The sequence below is a fragment of the Pteropus alecto genome, unplaced genomic scaffold (assembly GCF_000325575.1).
Source record: "Pteropus alecto unplaced genomic scaffold, ASM32557v1 scaffold134, whole genome shotgun sequence".
NCBI lineage: Eukaryota > Metazoa > Chordata > Mammalia > Chiroptera > Pteropodidae > Pteropus > Pteropus alecto.
Window position 1 is genome coordinate 1,559,585 of NW_006436283.1, and position 9,108 is coordinate 1,568,692.

At 56.0% G+C, this 9,108-nt stretch overlaps 1 protein-coding gene across 4 annotated transcripts in view; it reads right to left on the reverse strand.

Moving 5' to 3' along the window:
- Positions 1-9,108, reverse strand: part of RPTOR (regulatory associated protein of MTOR complex 1) — a 207,204-nt gene that overhangs the window by 168,970 nt on the left and 29,126 nt on the right. The gene's annotated exons all lie outside the window — the stretch shown is intronic.

Consider the following 9,108-nt stretch of genomic DNA (forward strand, 5'->3'; position numbering starts at 1 on the left):
TACCAGCGGAGGCTTCTCCGCCACCGGCGGTGAGACGTCTGCAGGGCCTCGCCCGCCCGCCACGGGGAGGGCCGCGGCCTCCCCTCCCGCGGAAACCAGCCGCGCTCCGCAGACGTGCAAGGAATTCATTCGCTCTTCCTGGCTCACGTGACACACCTACCCGACGCCTGCGTTACCCCTTTTAAGAAAACAAGAAACAAGTGTCGAGAATATACCAACACATGAACCAGAAAACCGCTAGCTACCAATTTAATTCCACGACTGGGCAAAAGACGTGACCAGTAAATATCCGTAAGCCAATCAAATACTTCCCGTGTTTGTTCCCCTGCAAACTGTAACGGTGTTGGCCTGATTTCAAACGTGGTGAGTTTTAAATTCTTAACTACACCCTAAAGTGTCTTTTGGTATTTTATTTTTATTTCTATGGTAACCTCATTCCCAAAATTCTAGATTAATGTTTTTTAATAATAGTTACAGCATTAGAAGGATGTGAGGGCTATCGATTTAATGTGCCAAAAACTGCATAATAATACATAAAATAACCATTTGGGACTCCAACACATTTCTTCTCCAACGCAGTATAATTGAAGATGACAGAGTTATGTCCCCAAGGTTAATTTTGAACTCGAATGAGTATTATTTTGAGAAACTATAAAACATTAAATGATCGCTAGAAATGTGTGACCTTGGACACGCTAGTTCACCATAGCCTCTCCTGAACAGCGCCCCGACCCCCTCACAGAGAGGGGTGGGTGCAGGTGAGCTCTTAGGTCCAGAAGATCCGGCCCAGTGCTGTCTGTCCAGCCACACGGAAGCACCGCTAAAGGCGTTATGATTCTGGGCCCAACCCTGAGCCTCTCCCCCACCTCGGATACGAGGCAGGAGGCTGGAGACTTCAGTCAGTGGAGCCGGATGCTGTAAGAGCCTGGGCAGCTTCCTGAACAAGCCTCGGGTGCCAGGTGTGTTTTGAAGTGCAGAACTTTCCCGATTTATGAAAGGAAGATACAGTACACATTCCATACCCCGTATCACATACTCAGAAGGTCTGGCACAGCCTCCAATACACAAATCCATTAAAATTTCCACAGTGAAATACACAGACACCCACTGTCCGAGGAATAAATAATGGCTATCAACGGCCTCACACCAGCTCACGCCCAGAGTGGCCACCAAGCTGTGCAAACATCTGCAGTGTCCGGAGCCCCTTGCAGCCTGTGGACCTGAGTCGCCACCCGACTTGAAAGTCCCCGTATACTCAAGTGACTGTCACCTCACTGATTAAAAATACATTGGTGCCTGTCACCAAAGAATTCAAAACAGAATAAGGGATTTCTTTATGGGTTTCTTCCCTCTTAGTTGATCTGATAAACCACGTGTTTTTAAAAGACACAGTTGATCAGCGGCCCAGCCAAACCTAAACATAGATTGTACAGGCTGACACGCGCTGACACGCGCTGACACGCAGGCTGCGGGCGGTAACCTGGCCAATCGCCGCTCTCTGCTCCCCATAGTGAGAGCGTGACTCACTCCTTACCCTCCTAGTATAAACAAGCGAGCGTGAGGGACAATAAGTGGAAAGCGAGCCCGGGGTTTGTCATCTATGCCACAACATCCGCTGTCCCCATTTGTCGGAGGCAAAGCCACCCAATTCCCCACAGTGCTCATTAAGAGTCAGAGCATCAAGCAAAAACTTGGAGCAGAGCCGAAGCTACACAGATGCATAATTTATAAAGAAAGTCAGAAACTAGAACACACAGCAAACAGAACAGGTACACCGTGCGGGGGGCGGACGGGGAGCAAGCTGTTGAACGAAGGGAAAAACCGTTTACCCCTGGACTCCCATCCCGAAGACAGCTAGGAAAAGGGAATAAACCTAGCAAGAAACACATCAGACGCGATTTTTGCAACCGAAACCAGACCCGCATCACCAGCGCCCCTGAGGGAGCTTGGGCGCGTCCCTTCCTGCATATGCCTCTGTTCAAGTCAGTGGGGGCAGGGGACGGGGGCGCAGTTCTGGGACGCGTGAGCTCAGCTGGCTCCCTGGAGTCAAAGCCTAATTTAGGTTTAAGCACTTTTTTTTTTTGAGGCCAAATTCTGTCTGTATTTCACAGCTTTTGAAATCCGGTCCTGTAAAACAGCCTAAAAAAGGGACGAGACTACAGGTAGCTCCCGATGTGGGAAATGAGACGGTCCCGTCCACTGCCACCCTCACCAATGCGGGTGCAGTTCCCCTCGCCCCCGACCCCCAAACTGCTCAGGACACTGGAGCGAGCCCCCGCGTCGCAGACCCTGGAGAAACTCTGGTTTCTGAAACGCAAATGAGAGACCTGGCAGAGAGACCCCTTCGCAGAGGAATCCGTGCGGGATCTTGTCGTGATCCCTCCATGGACACCCGCTCCCCCGGCGCCACCTCTGCAGGCCCGGTGCCTGCGCTCTGTGGCGGGGGCTCTGTGCACAGCACGGCCCGCCTTCGTCAGAGAAGCCGGCGAGGGACACGGTGACTTTTCTGCTGCCCTCGTAATGCCTTACCGGGTGAATTTTTAACAAATATTTTTTAAGAAATATATATATACAATTGATTACTCAGTCTCCCTACCTGAAAAGTGAAAAAAATCTTTGTCTTAGTGGGATATACGAAAATATAAAAAAACTTATTTGTCTCAGACATACACATAAATACAAGTTAAATAACCCGGCAGCGTCAAGTCCACACGGGTCGCCTTCCGTCTGCCGAGGCCTGCGAGTCTGGCCGGAGGGCTGGAGCGCGGGGCCGGGTCCACGGCCGCACCAGTCCGCTGGCAAACGCCACTGGCCAGCGGGTGAACCGTGCGGCGGCGAACTGTAATCAATGCGGCTGTTTAACAGACACGATTTCGGGGTGCCTTAAACGGCCGGGACGCACCCGAACAGAACGGGGTGAAGACAGGAGCGTACAGAGCTGCACCCACAACCGTCCCTTCACGCGCACCCACACGGCAAAGGGCGCGGACGAAGCAGCTGTCGCAGCGGTGCGGGCCTCTGACCCGCAGGAAACCTGGATGGCTCCTCCTCCCTGCAGCCGGCCCTTCTGCATGTTTTCAAGTTTTCTACCACAAACACATTATTTCTGGGAGCAGGGAGAGAGTTAAAGAATGATGTCACCCCAGGAGTCGAGGGCTTCTTCTGTGCATGCTGTGCCCGTGTAATTCTTTGTTCTTGCTGGGTGAGTGGACGCTCAGACGTGTGTCCACGGCAACGAGGGAGTGGGACAGTGCGAGGGACGCAGGGCAGGTGACCACAGGCGCTCACCGAGGCAGAAGCACGTCCCGCCGCCCAGGACGCTGCCAGCCGAAGTGAACGCGGCCTCGGCAGAGCCAGCACCGCGCCAGGCTCCTGTCCCCAGGGAGGGCACCAGGTCGAGCCCGCTGAGGAAACGCCTTCCACAGGAACGGCGAGGTTTTCCGAGGCAACCAGCGGGCGGATTCCCAGGCTGTTCAGAGCCTTCTCCCGCTTGGCAGAACGCTGGGCCGCTGCTTTGCCACTCCTCGGGTACGTGAAAGCTGGCAGTGTCATCGCAGGGCTGGGCCACGTGCTCAGGGCTGGTGTTTCTCCCGCTCTGCACCAGCCAGCCGTGTGTTTGCGTGGCACTGACCGCACGGGGTCAGCCCCAGGCAGACGGGAGGCACGCGTGGCTGGATCGCCATGGTAACGACGAGACAGTCCGAGGGCACAAGGTGGCTGTGTCCTTCACTTCCCTCTAGTGTCTGGGTGGGGCCGACATCCCTCGTGAAGCCGCTCCCCATGGCCCCCCAGCACCCGCTGGAGGGGAAGGTGGGCTCTGAGCGGGTCGCAGCACAGGCCGGCGAGAGGCCCCTCAAGGCCGTCGAGGCAGAAGCGTGCCTACATGGACGTTTCCAGAAGACTGACCGGCGACAGCGGCTAAGGCCCACTGGGAAGGAAGAGCATGGAGGAGGAACAGCAGCCAGGAAGCGGCCACCATGAATGAGAAGGCCAGCCCTGGGTGCGGCAGGAGCGGGAAGGGGCAGGAAGGAAAGGGAAAGAAGGGGACCTCTATTTCAAAGAGCGCGGGTGACAGCGGGTGCTGTAAGCAGGTGCCAGAGATCAAAGATGCAGGTGGGTCAAAGGCCTGGAACTCCACAATAAGCCGCCCAGCGCAACGCCCCCAGGGACGTGCAGGAGCCGGCTGCTGCCTGCAGTCCCAAACGTGTCACGTGTGTCATCGCGACCGCTTCACATGAACGGGCCCCACTGTCCCGAGGTAGGAGCGAAAGCAGCGCGTCTCGGCTCTCCTGCAGCTATGGGGCCGGCGTGTGGCCTCTGCTCCCCTCATCAGATGCACCTGCCCCAGGCCCCGGCTCCAGCCCCACAAGGCCGGGCCACCCCCCACGGGGCTGTGTGGCACAGGCGCCTGGTGCTAGAGGCCTTCCCCGCTCCTCCCAGTGTACTCGACATTTGGCAGCTACAGAAGCCCCCTTGGGGACCCTCCAACAAACTCTCTTTCTGCTCAGCCTGGCCGCGTGGGCGCTGACGTCAGGAACTAGGAATCCCTAGGGCTCCTTAGCGGGGGCCACATCCGGAGCCAAAACTGTCATGTGATGTCACTCTGTGTGTGGGCTCCTTGTAAGGGTCACCAACCCAAGCATCATCACGCCGGGGAACTGAGGGTTCACACAGCTTCTGCCAAGGTGCTGTTCCCCCCACCAGGGGGACTGTCGCCTCCGGGCAGGCAGACTGGCTGACCACCTGGGAGGGGGAAGCAGCGAACGGAAGCCCAGCTGAACCACCGCTGAACTGTCACCGTCGAGATCTTCCCGGGCACTGAACACACGCAGTGTGACGGTCCCAAAGGCAGCATCTCTACCTCACAGTAGCTTGGACCTAAAACTGGTGCCGACACCTCCTCTACTTCGGGGTGGCAGATCCGGGAGGGTCCCCACAGGAGGGCTAGGTGACACCGAAGAGCCAAGAGCAGGCCGGAAGCATGCAGGGGCGGGGACAGCGCTGCGGCTGGGAGGGAGAGGCGGGCACGGGCTCCCTGCGGCGAGCCACCATGGCTTTCTCTGCCACCTGTGAAAGGCCGAAGGCTTAGCAACCCTCGTCGTCATAAAGCGACGTCTGAACCCCCACCACCGCCCAACTATTCAGAGGAATTCTAAATGAGAAAGTCCCACAGGACAGAAGGGTTATTATAAACGGGAACAAACAAACAGCAGCGTTTCCATTTCTTTCGAAGTCATGCTGATGAAGGTGACAGCACACACGGATATCCTCTGGGGATTATCGACAACTAACCCGTGGTGTACAATCAGGCCCACAGCCCCAAGATTTGACAAAACGCAGGGCACGCACGCCTCCCGCGGCCGCTCCGAGGCCCCCCTGCAGCCCGCCCGCGCTCTGTGCATTTCTTCCCGACACCCTTGCAACTCTGACTGCAGAAATATTTTCTCTTTAACACTCTGTCTGCTCGGATCTCAGAAACTGTTGCGAAACCATGTGACACATCCCCACAAAGGCAGCCACATTTCATCAACACCTTGGTGCTGCGTTTGAACAAAGCAGGATCTCATCTAAAAACTCAGGTCTGCAAATGTGATGGGTTTTTCTGCCAAGACAACCAAGTCTCAGAATCTAATATCCTTGAAGGAGCCATAAAAATCATTAATAATTCCAGCAAAACGTATTATTTAAAAGAAAGGGAAAGAAAGCGTGCTAGATTTAGTGCTGGTGACAAAAAAAATCTCTTTTTGATAACAGTAATTTTAAAGAAAAATCCAAGGCGGGCCTCGAAAACACATTTACATTGGTTTATTTTTTCTTTAAAAACACAAAACCAATTTCAAAAATGACATCCTCCAGGAAACATTTCAAACATGGATCGAGGCAAGAACTCTGCACCACGGAAGGCTGGCCCCTTCCCAAGGGAAACCACCGCTGTCCCCACGGCCGGCCACGCAGGCCTCTGAGACCGAGCGCCGGGCTCAGTGAGCGTGTAGTCATGGGCAGTGGCCTCCTTGTCATCTCTGAAGCGCCAGCACCTGGGGCCTTCGCCGACATGGAGAAGGTCCTGGAGAAAGGGGGGAAAGAGGAAAGGCGCGCCCCGCTTCCAGAAGCCAGATGGCAATCAAGGATGCCCCCCACTGCTCCCGCAGGCTCTCTGGGGGCCTCCGCAAGCTCCCACAGGAAACTCGATATCCTTCTCAAGTTCTGTGACAGGAAGTCCACTCACTGCAGCCAGCCCTGGGTGCGGAGGGGAGCGGAGACGGACGGCTCATCAGCCCGTACGGTCCCCGACCCAGCGCACGGGCCGGCCGCCATCTTGATGCCTCTTCCGTAATGCCACAGGGACCCGGCACCCACACCGCTCCCCCGAAGGTGCCTGTGCACAGGTGCTATCGAGTGTTAGATACAAGCGTAGAAAGAAGGCACAAGAGACAGAGACTCCGAATATTCACCTCGAATGTCTCCACCAAAGGCCTACGGCATCGGAGGTGGTCACAGGTGCAGGGGACACCTCGATGGGCAAGGCCCCCATCTGGGGAAGGGGAGACACACATCAAAGTTCCCTCCGGGAACGCTCGAAGGAGAGGCTGAGGGCTCAGCCTGTCTGGCAGACTGGGAAGGCCCGGCAAGGAACAGGGGTTCGAGCTGAGTCTGCGGAGGGCGTTATCAGGCCGACAGGAGCCGTGGCAGGACCACGGCGAGCTCCCCGGGGGCAGTGGCAGAGGCTGGGGGAGGGCGGGGCCCACAAGGTGGGTCCCTGGCGCTGGGAGAGGTGATGCTTATATTCTGTGAAGTTTGAGGTGTTTCTTTTTTAATAAGTTCACACCTGCACTAATACATATCATTTCCCTCTTAACATCTCCACCCACGTACGGCCTTACATCTCCAACAATGATTTCCAAATCTGCTTAAATTAAAAGTTCAAAGAAATGTACTTCCACCCATAACAAGACACAGGCTTCGGAGAAAGGACTGTCGTGAAGAAAACGCTGGGAACCAGAACGGCTCAGAAGTCTCGAGGCGGGAGGAAGCAAGCCAGATTGCCGACCTGGAGCTGAGCAAGTGGACAGCCGGGCCGGTGTGGTGACAGAGCACGGTTAAGACTCGGGCAGAAGCAGCTGTCCTGTTCGGAATGCTGGGGAACCCTTCCCCGAGTTAAAAGCTGATCACTCCGGTAATGCAGCACTGACCAGGCGTTCTTGCAGAAAAAAAGGCTCCATCTAAATATTTCCCTCAACTAAACTTCTAGTTTGCAGGAAATGCAGGGGACAGAGAAACAAGCTAAATGACACCGCGAAGAAACAGCCGGCAAAACCCAAACGTGCGGCGTTCTCCAACACAAGCGGCCCGGACCCTTCTCCAAAAAGTCAACGCTGTTGCGTTTTTAGTTCTAAATTCAGGAAAGACTAGAGAGACGCACACGAAAGGAGGGCTGGGTGTCGGTTCTTAGGAAGACGGCTGTAAGCGTGTCAGCGGAAGAGGGGAGGACTGTGAACACAGGCTGACAGCCGATGACGGCGCGGGACGGGCTTCCTCGGGGCTGACATCGGTTTCAGGGACTGTACGGAGGAGCTGCATGCGAGGGGAGGGCAGTGGGAAGGGACGAGGGAAGGGGCCGCCTCCTCCTCGGAGTCCCCGCCTCCTGTGGCTCAGTACCTTCGCCCTCTGACCTCTCCCTGCCATCACCCCCACCCTCAGCCCGCCCCAACCTGTTCCATGTGTGTCACCTCCTGGGTGAGTGAAAGGCAACACCCATCACGCAGCTCCAAATGCAGACGCTTCACCCTGACCTGATTTTCCCTGAGTCCTGGCGCTTCTGCCTCCAGACTGAGGGCCACTCTGCACTCCCTCCGTCCCCGAGATCAGGCCTCAGCCGCCCCTCCCCCACTGCTGCCCATCCGACCCCTTTAATACCACTCCGTGCTAATGCCACATGTGCCTTCTAGGCGGACAGTCTACTCACGCCACCCCATCCCCCGGCAGGCACTCCTGGGGGATTTATGAGCCAAATGTGACCTGGCTTCCACCTCACCAGTCACCGCACCGTCACGTCCAGATGCACAGCTGGCAATTCCCACGCGTGGCGGTGCCCCTCACTCGCCTCCCCTTGGCCTGCAGGGCCCTCTGCGCCCCGCCACAACCCTTGCCACTGCTTACCTGCCTCAGGCTGCTCTTCTCTCGAAGGCCCTGGCACTGCGGGAGCGCCCCGCGACACGGCCCGACAACCGACACACGAGAGCCGCTCTCCAGGGACTACGGCGTGCGTGTGCCTGTGCATGTGCATGTGCATGTGCATGCTCACACCATGAGAAGCATGGCACAGTCCCCGAGCGCACTACAGATTTGGAGATCCAGCCGTGAGGCCAGAACGCACGCCCCACGCAGGCAAGGGCCACCCGAGCCTGGGGCTCACGTGCCCCACGCAGCACACAGCAGGCCAGGGTCCCCGTTACTCGGCACGATGGACGCCCAGCAGCCGCCACTGGGTAATGAATAACATTCATTTGCATATCATCTACTCTAAGCCTTCTTTTAGAGAATTACGAAGCCCAAAAATAGCCACATGTGTGTGAGACACTGGTTCATATGACACAGGTGGCAACACAAAGCCAAGGAGAGAAAAACGCTTTCGTATCTGAGCACGCACGTGGGGAAAAGAAAACCGTCTCTACCTCACACCGCAGAGATTACGGGCCACATGGGAAAAGCAAACGTGGAAACGTCTGGAAGAACGTGGCGTGGAACAGCTTTACGACCCCAGGGCAGGGGAGGGATGTGGACACGCAGATGGAACACAGAGAAAGCGACACAGCCGCCTCCACTGAGAGTAAGTATCTCATGAGACGAACATGCACGCACACGCGCACACACGCGGACACACGCGCACACACGCACACACGCGCACACGCACACACGCATGCACACGCCGCATGAACAGGGAGAATGTCCATCCGGGTGCGTACCTGAAGTGATAGCACCTATTTTCTTATAAAGAAAGGAAAACTGGATGACAAAAATCAAAAAATAGAAAGAAAACAAATAATACAAACCAGCAATTTCCCAAAGAGAAAACTCAAATGGAAAGAACTGAGAGGGGAAAAAGAAAAC